The sequence below is a fragment of the Corythoichthys intestinalis genome, chromosome 5, assembly GCF_030265065.1.
Source record: "Corythoichthys intestinalis isolate RoL2023-P3 chromosome 5, ASM3026506v1, whole genome shotgun sequence".
In the NCBI taxonomy this organism is placed as follows: Eukaryota; Metazoa; Chordata; class Actinopteri; order Syngnathiformes; family Syngnathidae; genus Corythoichthys; species Corythoichthys intestinalis.
This window is the reverse complement of record NC_080399.1, coordinates 17,540,599-17,555,863: the sequence shown is the minus strand read 5'-3', so window position 1 is coordinate 17,555,863 and position 15,265 is coordinate 17,540,599. Positions and strand designations below refer to the sequence as shown.

The 15,265-nt window shown below is 39.7% G+C and overlaps 1 protein-coding gene and 1 non-coding gene across 4 annotated transcripts in view; one reads left to right on the top strand and one right to left on the bottom strand.

Moving 5' to 3' along the window:
• The window catches only part of kcnq1.2 (potassium voltage-gated channel, KQT-like subfamily, member 1.2), a 430,571-nt gene that overhangs the window by 293,583 nt on the left and 121,723 nt on the right, over nt 1–15,265 (top strand). The gene's annotated exons all lie outside the window — the stretch shown is intronic.
• trnaa-ugc (transfer RNA alanine (anticodon UGC)) lies at nt 4,629–4,701 on the bottom strand. The gene has a single exon. It is a non-coding gene; the product is annotated as a tRNA-Ala (tRNA).

Genomic DNA, 15,265 nt, shown 5'->3' with positions numbered 1-15,265 from the left:
ATGCTAACTTAAAGCTTCTTTGACTGTGTCAAAACTAGGGCTGTCAAATTTATCGAGTTAACGGACAGTAATTACATTTTTTTAATCAAGTTAAAATATTTAGCGCATGCGCGGGACGACTCACTCATGCATTGCCGCAAACAGACTACAATGGCGCCGTTTTATATAGTACATAAAGAGCTAAGAGGCAGAGACAAGCGAGTGGAGTAGACACAAGCATTCATTTGGGCCGTGCCATTTATTGGCATAAGCTTTGGCATCTCTTCCACAGCAATTATAACTATTGTGGCGAGCGGCGTGGGGTGAAATGAAAGGCGTTAATCCTTTTCTTAACACCCTGTATTGAAAACACCGTAGAGAAGATATACCATTTGCAGCCACCACTGACAATCATGGTTGCCCAACTTCCCATCATGCATTTGGGTGGAACCTTTAAGTAGCTACAGTATCATTTACTGAAAGCACAACAAAAATAATAATTCTATCGCTCCAAAAAAATAATGTTCACAAAAAGAAAAGCGCTCAATGCAAAGAGAAATGGCATTTCCACTCAAAATAGCTATACAAAATAATACTCGGACTTTGGTCAAACTCCATTCAAACATTTCGTTTAGCTCAATAAATACACTAGATGGCAATGTTTAGTCACAATATAAAAATTATTAGCGGTCTCGTACGTGGTGAAGTCAACACTCAAATGAACGTAAGGTACAATGAACCCGGAAACTATGGCGTCAGTCGAGGGGCAAAACGCACTAGAAAAACTTGGCTAGATCTCTAATTAATTCAAAACTCGCCTTTGACACCTTGTGCTGTATTTCAATCACTACCTTCCACAATGGTGTGCTATTGGTGTATTTTTTGATTGAATATTTTACACATTTTATTAAAACGAAAACATACAGAGGGGTTTTAATTAGGGCTGTCAAAATTATCGTGTTAACGGGCGTTAATTAATTTTTTAAATTAATCACGTTAAAATATTTGACGCAATTAACGCACATGCCCCGCTCAACAGATTAAAATGACAGCACAGGGTTATGTGCACTTGCTACTTGTGTTTTTGGGAGTTTTGTCGCCCTCTGCTGGCGCTTGGGTGCGACTGATTTTATGACCATGAGAATTGTGTAATTATTGACATCAACAATGACAACCTACTAGTTTTTTTTTTGATTGAAAATTTTACAAATTTTATTAAAACGAAAACATTAAAAGGCGTTTTAATATAAAATTTCTATAACTCGTACTAACATTTATCTTTTAAGAACTACAAGTCTTTCTATCCATGGATCGCTTTAACAGAATGTTAATGTTAATGCCATCTTGTTGATTTATTGTTCCATTCCAACAATAATTTAAAGAAAAATATGGCATATTTTAGAGATGGTTTGAATTGCGATTAATTACGATTAATTTTTAAGCTGTGATTACCTCGATTAAAAATTTCAATCGTTTGACAGCCCTAGGACTCAAAACTATAGTATGTTAGCACATTTCGTGTATTGGATTGCGCACTTATTTGGGTGGTCAAGCACTGCTTATGTCGACCTCCATTGACACAATTGATTCTGCAATAAGGTGAGGCTTTGATTTCTTTTGATCTTATGATTAATCTGGACATTTTTTTCATTTTTTTTGCCTTATTTTCCCATCTAGCGCTTAGGCTAAATTGCTTGATGGACTGGTTTTAGCACATTTAATAAATTTAATTTAAAGAATCTCAGTGACCCTCCAAGGAAAAACCTTGGACACCCTTGGTGAAGTTGTTATGAGAGGGCGACAGATAAGACGTGAGACAGCCAGGGTGATCTTGACACGTCCCGTCCATGAGTCAGCGTCAAGGAAGTGGGAGGCCGACGGTGTCTGTGCTCCAGTCGGTCCGATAAGCTGTGCAGATAAACTGTCTAAGCCTAGGAGGAGGAGGAGGCAGAAGAGACCAGGAAGGGCACGGTGACTGTTGAGTCCTATCTCCTCGTTCACACCAGGAGGAGGCCTGTCGAGAAGACCAGAGAGGAGAGGCTGGAATCTGCGTGATAAGGCTTCTGATAAGATATGCCACTGTGTTTTATCTTTTCATGGAAGCTAAACCAATGAAGGGTTTGTTTAGTGTCATATTAAGTCACTGAAGGTTTTGACAGTAAATGACATACATTACTGGTGGGCAATGTATTGGGTCCCTGGGCCTTCAATGGGTATTTACAGAATTGATTCACCTCTTTCACGCCACAAATTAGAGTAACCATCAATATCATGCCAACATGCAATCTAAGATATATAGACAGACAGGTCACTGTGTCACAAACATGAGCCATCGCAGTTCTGACTCTATGTGGAGCAACATAGAGGGGAATAAAAATCATCGTTCTTACCAGAGATGCTGATGATCAAGTGTTTTCTTTTTCTGATTCAACTGTAACAGCTAACCGATGGGCCTTCTCTGTCAGCGCAAGTTCTGCGTCCACCTTCCGTGTCCTCTCTGGTCATACTTGTTCAGTGGCCACCATCCGGTATTCTCCCATGGCGCATACCCTGCGGCCACCATTTTTTTTGTTTGTTTCTTTCTTTTAACCTGAAACACAAATCAGAAGTGTTTTTTTGTGTTTGTGACTGGGCACGCTCTGATGGGGGGTCCCGGTGCCGGGAGTGGCGATGGGGCGGCGTAGGGTCGGTTGCCAACGGGCGTACACTTACAAGGGATTCACACAATTATTGGGTTCTAGATCACAGAACTGATTTTTATGTACACTCTACCCCTTTTAATCACTTAGCTTATAGACTCCCCCGTCCCCTTCTTTCCCTGGTCAACAGGCCCACCACATGGTGTCAACCGGAAATACATCTAGCTGACGATAGCACCAACATATTAATAGTTAGTGTAGGCGTTCAATGTATTTCTTGTTGTGTTTCTTTTCTTTCTTCTCGTTTCTTTTCTTCTGTTCCCCTATAACCCCTTCCTGTTCGCTGCTTTGTCATAATAAACGAGGTATGTTGAATGATTAAAATGGGAGTATGTCAGAATCAGAATCAGAATCAGAATAATTTATTGTCATTGTTCCAACACAGAAACAACGAAATTAAAAAATAGCAGCTCTCATGGACCAAAAACAAGGAAATAAATAAAATAAAATAACAGTACTTAAAAGACTATACACTCTATGAGGTGGGGGATATATACACGGGCAAGGATGATTATGAAAAAAAAATTTATATGCATTTCACTGTACATGTGCACATTGATCCAAAACCACATTCAGTGTGAGGCGTTCAGAGCAGCGACGGCTCTCGGATAAAAGCTGTTTTTTGTCATACTCTTAATGGGAAACATTAAAACTGTTCAGACCAACCGGACACTGAGACTTTCATTTTCCCTGTTAAACAGCTAAACAGGACGGGTTTAAAAAAAATATATATTACATATATTTTCATACAAATATTGAATGTAATTATGACTACTACTGCTTTAGTGTAGCTCGTGATGGACAACCGTTTGTAGTCAGTCAATGTGAGAACAGAACTCCATTGTAAACCCAATGACCCACGAAAATTTTCATCCTTTTAGGTCAACTAGGCTCACATTAATATGTTAATAACAGCAAATTGGCATGATATCAATCATTACTTTGAGTCCAATTGGATCTAACTTTACCTCTGTGTAAGTTACAGCTAAACTACCCTTTGTTTCTACTTTGGGCTGACGGCGTACCTACGCCGCAGACGTTACGCTGTTGATGAGCATTTGTAGCTCTGTGTAGAAGTGACGCTTTGCGCTGTAGTTTGCTGTCCAGTCACGAGGGGTGTGTATCCTTATCTTTTTGTGGTTTCACGGGCTTTTGCGGGGCTTTACATCATAGCACTCCTTGGCTTTTTTATTGTCAGAGACAAAGCAGCTGTTTCTCGAGCTGGACCTCATCAAAATAAAAATAAAAAAATTGCTTTTTACACTAAATGTTGAAACACAGAAGACGCAGAGAACGGATGAATTAGCCACACTTGTTCATCCACTGAGGGGCATGGACGAAGAGATACACTTTCGTTATTTTTGGATGTCAGCGGGCAGATTTTCAACCTTTAGTTTCACATTATCAAACACATCATGCCATGAAACAAAATGAGAGCAATCACAGTCCTTGCTGTTCACATAGTAAAGGTTGGTTTTTGCTTCTGCGTTCCGGTGACGGCGGAGCGCATTTTAAGTTCTGCGTCAAGGGAACGCGTTGCTCTGTAATTCACCGCCATGCTACTAGAGGTGTGTGGCTTTGTCTTTGTATGGTTTTGAGGCACTTTTATCGAATTCCTTTAGTTTTCTGTTGGTCATTGACAGCGGAGATGAAACGTGTATTTGCAGCTGCGGCTGATCGATATTGAACAATAAATGTTGTAGCACAGGCAACACAGAAGACGTTTCCAAATGTTTGAAAACTGTGTTGGTGTTGAGCTGACCCGACCCAACGTTCATGTCACCGTATTGATGTGCCGCATAGTGAGGAATTTTTGGAGATGCTGTCACTGCTACGCAGAAGCATAAGTTAGCCTTAATGCATGACCGTGACCTGTATTAGGGAGGTGAATGTCAGGCTACGGTATGCCATTGCATAACAGCCCCTTAAAATGTAAGGTAAACGTCAACCAGGCCCCAGCAAGAATTGAATTTACGACCCCTGGCTTGCAAGACCAGTGCTCTAACCACTGGGCTATGAGGCCTTACAGCTGTACCTAGATCAGGGGTCAGGAACCTTTTTGACTGAGAGGGCCAAAACGCCCAACATATTAAAAGTGTGATTCTACAAGAGCCATACAGAGTGTTTGTGTCTATGTGTGTACTAATATTATATAGTCGCCGAGTTGTGATTGATAATCTAATAGAAACTTGGATTGGCGTTGCGTATATTTCCTGGAACTGGAAACCACAACCAGGGACAACCAGGAGGACGTGTGCATCACACTGGCTGAGACAGGTGAAGCCTCTCAAGGTAGTCGTTTCATGAGTCTCACTCTCCTGGAAGTGGCGACAATTTGACAGGCAAAAAAGTAATGAAAGTGAAACCGATCTCCCGCCTGTGTGACTTGGGGTAATACGCGGTTCACTTTTGTGGTTTAATTTTCCTCTACAAATTTTTATTAGGGCTGTCAAACGATTAAAATTTTTAATCGAGTTAATTACAGCTTAAAAATTAATTAATCGTAATTAATCGCAATTCAAACCATCTATAAAATATGCCATATTTTTCTGTAAATTATTGTTGGAATGGAAAGATAAGACAAAAGACGGATATATACAGTACATTCATCATACGGTACGTAAGTACTGTATTTGCTTATTATAACAATAAATCAACAAGATGGCATTAACATTATTAACATTCTTTTAAAGCGATCCATGGATACAAAGACTTGTAGTTCATAAAAGATAAATGTTAGTTCAAGTTATAGAAATTTTATATTAAAACCCTTCTTAATGTTTTTGTTTTAATAAAATTTGTAAAACTTTCAATCAAAAAATAAACTAGTAGCTCGCCATTGTTGATGTCAATAATTACACACTGCTCATGGTGCTGAAACCCATAATATCAGTCGCACCCAAACGCCAGCAGAGGGCGACAAAACACCAAAAAACACAAGTAACAAGTGGACATTACACTGTGCTGTCATTTTAATCTGAGCAGGGCATGTGCATTAAATACGTCAAATATTTTAACGTGATTAATTTAAAAAATAATTACCGCCCGTTAACGCGATGATTTTGACAGCCCTAATTTTTATATACTGCTAAATTGTACTTTATAGCAACGTTGCTAGCTGAGTGGTGACTTAACATGCGAGGCGAGCTCTGTAATGCCTCCCATCTCCGTGCAATCCGCGATGGGAGGACTACCAAAGGGCACCAAATTGAAGCATATCATTGTGATGTATGTTTGAAATGTCCAAAATCAATCAGCTCATCACAGCTCGTTTATGTCAAGCGAGCCAGCCGGTTCCACATTCAAGATTACTGGATGGCCGAGAGCCAGATGCACTCCTAAAAAGAGCCCGATATGGCTCGCAAGCCATAGGTTCCTGACCCCTGACCTAGATTGTTTAATTTGGCGAAATACTGCGTCACCAGTATGTAACCAAGATCACAGGTTTACACAGACAGTTATAGTCAGGTTTCTGAGGGTTTCCTTTCACCAGTATGATGGTTTCTACAGGAGTCATGTCAGAAGGCCCTGGCCGATAAAACATAGGCTAACGGATGGATGGCATGCTTTGTATTGATATTTGGAGAGAACCGTAACTAGGCACTCGAGTGCATGTTTGAATATTTCGAAAGTCACGCAAGGATTGTATGTGTGTCGGTTGAGAGTGTGCATGTGTTTGTGTGTATAGGAGCTTGCCTCACTCAGTACCTTGACATTGGCACTTGGTCTCTGCTGAAATCTGCTGCTTCAGCTCTGATGTGCTCCCCCCACCCCTACACTCCCTCCCTCGGTGATAAAGTCTCAATAAGGGGGGGGCGCACTGATTGTTGACTCGAACTACTGTGGGAATGCAGATGCTTCGTGCGTGCGTGGGCGAACACCGCCCACCGGGGGGGTGGCCAACCAGCTGGGCTGTCTGACGTCTGTCACACACCAGCCCCTCGTTGGCATGACAACGCGGCAGATGGCAGCCAAAAATGCCTCTTAAGCATCACGCGAGCGTGGCTGTAGCACGACGTAATTAAGTGTCGTCGCGTGTTTTTATTTCATGTGTTAATTCCTTCTGTAATAAACTATTTTGTCTTTCCTGCTGGTGAGGAAATTAGCTACCGTCCGTGCCTGTGAACGAACTTTTAATATCCTATTAAGCTGAAATTGTGATCTAAAAATGATAAAATTATTCCTGTCTTTATGAAAATAACCATCTTTTTGATGATCCAAATTGTGCACAAGGGAACTCAATGTGCTTTTCATGATTTAAATTATATATATATATATATATATATATTAGGGCTGTCAAACGATTAAAATTTTTAATAGAGTTAATTTGAGCTTAAAAATGAATCATAATTAATCGCAATTCAAACCATCTATAAAATATGCCATATTTTTCTGTGAATTATTGTTGGAATGGAAAGATAAGACAAAAGACGGATATATACAGTACATTCATCATACGGTACGTAAGTACTGTATTTGCTTATTATAACAATAAATCAACAAGATGGCATTAACATTATTAACATTCTCTTAAAGCGATCCATGGATAGAAAGACTTGTAGTTCTTAAAAGATAAATGTTAGTACAAGTTATAGAAATTTTATATTAAAACGCCTCTTAATTTTTTTCGTTTTATTAAAATTTGTAAAATTTTCAATCAAAAAATAAACTAGTAGCTCGCCATTGTTGATGTCAATAATTACACCATGCTCACTCATGGTGTAACACATAAAATCAGTTGGACCCAAGCGCCAGCAGAGGGCGCCAAACACCAAAAAACAACAAGCGAACATTACACTGTGCTGTCATTTTAATCTGTTTGAGCGGGGCATGTGCGTTAATTGTGTCAAATATTTTAACGTGATTAATTTAAAAAATTAATTACCGCCCCTTAACGCGATAATTTTGACAGCCCTAATTTTTTTTTTTTTTTTTTTTTGAAAAAGGAAAAACATTTACTTAAAACAAAGTGCAGAAATAAAAGGCAGCTTACTAAAATGATTCAAAGAATATACAGTGCAAACGAATCCTTTAAAAGTGTTTTAAAAAGGCCTCAATATGATGGGGGATAATGAGATTATGTTTATAATTGTGGTTTCTATAATTTATCTGATGTTTTCCTATTAAGCAGTATGAAAGTGTTAAAAAAATCAAAAGTGAGCACATTCTTATTCTTTCAAAGGCAAAAAACATAAAATAACATTTCGTCCAAAATCTTAACTGTGGAACTGGTCTGAACTCATCAAAAATTATTACCAAACTTGAAATTCACAGTTAAGAAGTATCATAAATGATGATACCAGTGAACGAGTTAAAGTAAAAAATGCAATGTATTTGTACTGTATACGTGGTAGGAGGAGACTTTGTAGCTTGTCAACATGATGTTTAGCAAATTCCAGTCGTGCATTTTTTTGTGTTTTTAAATAATTTACATGGCGCAATAGTGACTTGAAAGTTAATGGAGGTGTTCACACTCCAGACAGTACTAAGGACAGGTGCTATATCGTGCAAACCATCTCATCGCCATGCACACAAAAAATGCCAGCTGCATTCCTAGTCTGCATGTAAATATGACACATGGCGGGCGTAGTCGCACTGCCACATGTTTTGTTTTGTTTGGGATTCCAGACAGCGACCCACATACATTGGCGTCTTTCTATTTTGGTCTTGTGACTTTATCACATATGCCAATGAGGTCATGTGGGTTGAACCAAAAAATGACCACATTGATGATATATGCTAAAAGTGAGCGGTAAATCCATATAATGGCAAATTTGCCGTAAATCATTTATTTAGCATGCCATGAAGTAGAAAAACACCCTTAGCTTTAGTGGGCCACTTATTGAAGCAGTAAACCAGATGACACCTGTAATTTAGAATCTTGGTTGTCCCCACTCACCATTGAGGGTGATTACACCTCCTATAATAACACCACAATACAAATCATATAATCAATGTGAAAGAGCCACAACCCCACTTGTCTTGGCTTTATCCATTCTTTTCTTTTTTTACTCTCTGCTGCAAAAATCGCACAACAAGTGGGCCAAAAAGCAGTAAATTAGCCCGAAACCCAATATGGACTCCACCCTGGAGATTACACAGTCTGCTCAGCCAGCGTGCACTAGAATAACAGCCTGGCGTGCCCTCACTGTCCCTTGCCCACATTGCGTGTGTGTGTGTCATTTGTTGCTTTGTGGACACTACTTAGTTGCTTCAAATAATGTGCATCTACTTGCACGCCATCGATACTGCAATCAACATTCAGCCAAACGTGACTGTGTGTGCGTGCGTGCTTGCGTAATTCCCCGTCAGCTGTTGAGCAAGAATGTGTTGGACTGTTGTCTGACACATCTGTTGTGACGCACCTGTCTGCTTCAGTCACGAGTAGACAAATAAAAAGTCGGTATTGACGTATAGACGTCAAATCAATTTGAAGTGGGAGGGCCGCGAAAGATTGTTTCCCTGCCAATGACGGTGATAGACGTTCACTCCATTTTGACTGCCATTAGGTTAATTTATTAAGACATATTATAGTCATTTGAACAGTTGTTGTTTATCTTTAGTCTCCCAGTGTCAGTGTAGTAAGTGCTAATTTGAGTTTTCGTAATTTGAGTTGTTGTGTGGTCTATGTAGAAATAGTTGTTTTTAGTGGAATTGTAGTTCGTCATCATCAATGGCAGCCAATGAGCTAACAACTTCAATTCTAAAAGTCATAAAATTAAATTCCGTAATTTTCGGACTATAGGCCGCGACCCACCAAATCTGACACGAAAACGGCATTTGTTCATAGATAAGCCACACTGGACTATAAACCGCAGCTGTCCTCACTGTATAATGGGATATTTACACCAAAAGATATTAACCAGTAACACTATATTTGACAGCAGCATCATACAACTGTCATAAGATCAAATGAACCACCATGAAGCTTAGAACCAATTGGCTGCAAAGCTTCATTGCTTTAAGAAGCTTCATTTGGCCATCACTGGTCCCTTGGGGGGGAGACAGCCAACCTCTGCTGTCAACACTGTTGTCATCCGACATGCCTCTTAACATGCATTGCAGCGCTACAGATGTAAATAACAATCAAAATTCATGTTCTGTGCTAATTATATCTTCAGTTACTGTTCCAGTTGTTTCATTAATTGCTAGTTATGGTATTTGTTAACTCTTTATTTGACAGTGGCGCCATAAGACTGTCATAAGGCCATCATAATGATGATATGACACTGCCATTAGCATTTATGAATGCCTATGACAGATGTCATTCGTGTCATCCGGCAAATTATCTCACTTTTGAATGGGATGTAAAGATCCAAGCTGGACATAAATGGAGTTAGTGACATAATTAATAATGTCATCAATGCCCATGTGTCATGTCATAATTATGATAGCCTTATAGCAGTGTTATGACGGCGCTGTCAAAGAAAGTGTTATTAATCCAAACAAATCAACAAATAAGCCGCACTGGATTCAAAATGAGGGGAAAATGTAGCATATTATAGTCTGAAAAATACTGTACAGTAATTAATTTAGTACGGTTAGTGGATATAAAAAGTCTACACACCTCTTCAAATGCCAGTTGTTTTTTTTACCAGTTTTAAAAAAAATTAAAATTTCACTGGCATGTGTGCAAATATTTGACCAATTGTAATAACAGATGTTTTTGTATATCCTGAGATGAGAAAAGTAAATTACATTAATAAATCAATTTACACATCTAGGTGAAAAAAACCCTATTGAAGAGTGTCCTACAAAAAGGAAGCTACTGAGCTGTGCAGCCACGCCCTTATTAAAAAAAATTTTTTTTTAATCTTCTAATTGGGCCAATTCAACCAAGTGTGCCACATTTTGTGGCACAATAAGTTGCCTAAGTCCCTAAAGAAATTTAATTGCTCTTAATTTGAACAAAGGGTCGTCATTGCAAGAGACATGTGGTCATGGGCCTTTAAATGTAGTATTACAAACGGTCTTGCAACTACACTGACCAACCTGAAAGGAACTGGAAATGTATAAGTAAAATGTGTGACTTTCTGTTGACACTAGTTGGCGCTGTAGGGTTGATGTAAATAACTCCTACAGGACCCTTAAGGGTACGACTCTCATGTAGTATATCTGCCAAGTTTTGACTGTTCAAAATTTGTGGTGAGACATAATGGCAGCGGTCATTTTCACTTTCCTGTTTGGACCCCTCTGCTTCCATGAAACCTCAGTATTTTTCATCAGGTCTTAAGGCTCCCCTGATGCAGGTTTAAGGTCAATTGATTTTTTTTTTCCCCCTCAGAGGAAGAACCTATCTAGTAAAAAAGGGTGTTTCGTGTTCCCAGCAGGGGGCGGTAGACCTAATAGTTAATATTTAAATACAGTCATGTTCAGGCTCTGATACCTCTCATACATGCCAGTAATGAAAAAGACTGAACCTTGAATCGCAGAGTTATTAGTCATTTAATGAATTTGGCGAGCTGCCAAAAAAAGGCGACTTTGGCACTCCAACAAGGTCAGCCCCGTGAATGAAAGCTCACCATTTTGATCATTTTAGATCTCACATATCTCATGAACAGTCTCACCAATTTTGACGATGATCCAACTAACTCCTTAGGCGCCAATGTCTCAAACGTGCACCCTGTAAATTAAGTAAAATTTCACATGCAATCCAAAATACCTGATTTCCTGTTGGGTTTGGGATATAGCTCCAAGAGACTTTTTGGTAGAGTTTGCGCAAGGTATCTACTCCCCAATTTTAATTGGTGCTCGGGCCCTAATTAAAATCAGCAAAGACTTTGAGCCAAATTGTTTTAAAAGGTTGAAAAGGTTTTTGTCAAAGTGATACCGACCCATTTTTTTGGTCATGATTCTGTCACTAATATGCTGTAATGACTTTACTGTGGCTCACGGCAGTGACTACATGCATACATATGTGTGCGGTGTTCCATATGTGCCTGAACATCATACACAAATCATAAACGTCATCTTGACAGGATATGACAGTCAATATAGTTTACGACAAGCAGAGTGTATGGGTTTGAAAGGCAGGAAAAGGTCTGTGTTGATATGGTTTGGGAGATTACACTTGACCACGTGCATCCAGCGGGAGGCCCCGGCCAGACTGCGGCGGCCGAGGCTCGCCTAATAGCTAGGTCTGACGCTCTCTGGCCTGCCGCTGGGCCGAGCTGGTGGCTGATTGCTCCCGGCCACGCTGGAGGTAATGAAGGCTTGGTGGTTATCACCATGCACACACTAACCCACACTTTTGTGTGTAAAAATTGGCCTTTTTTGTGACCATGCAATTTAAATTTAAATATTTTTTATTGTAATGCACAACATGGCTTGATTGCCCAAGGAAGGGAGTGTAACCCTTTAATGCGCAATTTTTTTTCTTTAATAAAAATACAATTATATAAAGTGTCATAAAGTAATATTTTTGATATGTTTTAGATTTGTGGAAACAAATTAGATTAAAAACTAGTTGACAAGGATCTACTAATAAAAGGCTGAGGTTTTTTTGTGCGCATGTCTGTTATTTCAAGTCTAAAAGTAGCTGAGTCATGTGTGTGTGCATGCCGTATCACAAGATGTAGTGTGACAAGCTTGGAAGGGGAAATGCTGACACATGAGCACACACACACACCGAGCCTCTTACACAATAATAGGGGAACGGAGCATAAGAAGAAGTAAACCTCTTAACCGCACGTGGAAAGAATTAATACAAGATTATATGAGACAAACGACGCCATTTAAAAGTTGTATTTCGCTAAAGGTTTCATTAGAATGATATTGTAAAATTCCTCTGCCGTGACATTGAGCCTTTTTACATACTGCTTTAAAATCCATACATAAACAACTTTCTCCTTACTTTCCCACTGAAATGTCCCATAATGTCTGGAATGTATGTAATGTAATGTCGGGGTGTAGTCATGACAAAACAGGAAATATGAAAAAGTCCCAAAAACCCATCCTTTGGAAAAACAGGAAGTCGGTCGTTTTGGTTTAAACAAACTGTTTCAGGGTCATCTCGGTAATTTCTAAGATGAACAAGTCCTTGAGACTTTGATGGCTTTCTACCAATTCCAAACGGCTACTTGACAAACAAGGCTTTTGCCATTTTTGGCGTTTTCTCGTTCTCCGTTTTAATGGCTAACTATGCAACAAAAGATTCTCTGATTCCCCTCTGAAGTACAGTGCTTAAAAAAATGCTTAACGTATTTTTTTGACTATAAGCCATTACTTTTTTCCTTCATTTTAAATCCTGCGGCTTATAGTCCAGTGCGGCTTATTTGTTGATTTATTTGGGTTAGTAGGTAACACTTTATTTAACAGTGGTGTCATACGACTGTCATAAGACCGTCATAATTATGACATGACACAATCATGGGCATTACTGAATACTTATGACAGATGTCATTAAGTGTCATCCGGAAATTTATGCCGCTAACTCCATTTATGTCCATCTTGGATCTTTTACATCCATTCAAAAGTGAGATAATTTGCCAGATATCACTAAATGACATCTGTTATAAGCGTTCATTAAAGAACGAGTTATCAGACCTGCGCCGTGAAGGAAGACCCGATTTACGACCCTCTGCCGTAGCCTCTCTGGCTCCTTTCTTTTTTTCTGACTTCGCGTCGCTTCAACGCGTGTGACGTGGTGGAAATGGACTATGATTGGTCCGCTCAGACTGTCGTTTCCGGTTCACCGCGAAATCACCGGTATTGTCAAACACTATTTTTCTACATGCAAAAATGTACCAAGCCGACGAGAGTATCAACGAAGAGCAAGTACGACAACTTCTACAATGTGTCGTCAAGACATTATGAAGATTGCCAAATGGTAAGCAATTCGTGGGAGGAAATTGCTGGAAATACGGGGCTGGAGGTCAGCCAGCGATTGAATACCAAAAAAAAAAAAAAAAAATGGAAGAACCACGAGACAAGTATGTGTGTGTTCGGAATCGAGTGGCCACACGAAGCGGTGACCCAATCGGCCAAAAACTGCAGCTTTTTATCACTTTATGTTGTATTTTTGGTTGATGCACTTCATTCATTTCATTTATTGTGTACATATGCTTACTGTGAGTCTGTGACTTATTTACGTGTCACACTTCAAGTATATGAAGAATAAAGCACAGGTTTGGTGTCAAAAGAGTTGCTTAGATGTTTAATTTTCAACAACGGACAGTTCACACACGATACATCATCACAGATTGAGAGTGCCTCAGTGCTTTTACGATAACGTTAACATCAAGGCTTCCAACGCAGTTTGGGAAGTTCCATAGACGCTAGAAATCTGCTATGGCTTCCCACTGGCTGTTTGTAGGACACGGCAAACAAATCGGGCTGGAGGTCTTGCAGACCTCAAAACGCTGGACGCAGTGCTCGATGCCAGATTGAAGCTAGCCACCACAGCTAGCTGGTTTCCAGCCGAGGCTAGAACTCTCTATGCGGCATCAAAAGTCGGACAGACCGCCTCGAAACAGTCTTCTGCGTCGGCTGCGCCTCAACATTTGTATAATCAACATTTATTCAAATGTTGATTAGCTGAAGATCCACATTCAAGTGTTCAATCTTGCATTGTTTATTTCTTTCTTTCTCCGTTAAACTAAATAAGAGGAAGTCAACAAGCATGCCCCAAAACCGTACAAACATAACGTCACATCCCTCTCGTGGTTTAGCGGTGAATTATAGAGCAACGCGTCAACTGGCCAGAGAACCATCGAATGTCGAATGACGCCGTAGTCGCTGCGCTGTCACCGCAACGCGCGAGCATAACTCAGGCTTAATACTCATGACAGTATCATGTCCTAATTATGATTGTCTAATAACAGTCTTATGGCGCCACTGTCAAATAAAGTGTTACCAAATACCATATTTAGCAATTAATGAAAAAATACTGGAACAGTGACTGAAAACATAAATAGCACAGAATATGAATTTTAATTGTTATTTATATCTGTAGTGCCACAATGCATGCTAGGAGGCATGTTGGAAAACAACAGTATTGACAGCAGGTCACAGCAGAGCTTGACTGTCTCAAGGGAGCAGTGATGGCCAAATGAAGCTTCTTGAAGCAATGAAGCTTTGCAGCCAATTGGTTCGAGGCTTCATGGTGGTTCATTTGGTTTTATGACAGTCGTATGATGTCGCTGTCGAATATCATGCTGTCATACATTGTCAAGTGTTACCGGTTAATATCTTTTGGTGTAAATATCCCATAATAGACTGAGGACAGCTGCAGCTTATAGTCCAGTGCGGTTTATGGATGAACAAATGCCGTTTTTGTGCCAAATTTGTTGTGTGGCGGCTTATAGTCAGGTGCGCCTTATAGTGCGAAAATTAGGGTAAACGTTGCTTTACAAGTTCAGTAATTGATCACACCAGTTGTGTTTATCAAGAACCACATCAACTTCAGTTCGTCACAGTGTCACTTAGTGGTGACGTGGCAGGTCAAAAAATGTTCAGGTGTCACGCATCAACCTTATACTTCAAAGGGGTTTATCTAATTACATCAAATTTCTGACAGGGTGTGTAAAACAAACGGATGAGCTGAGACAACTTTATCTCCGAATGCACCTCTAGCATGGCGACTTGTT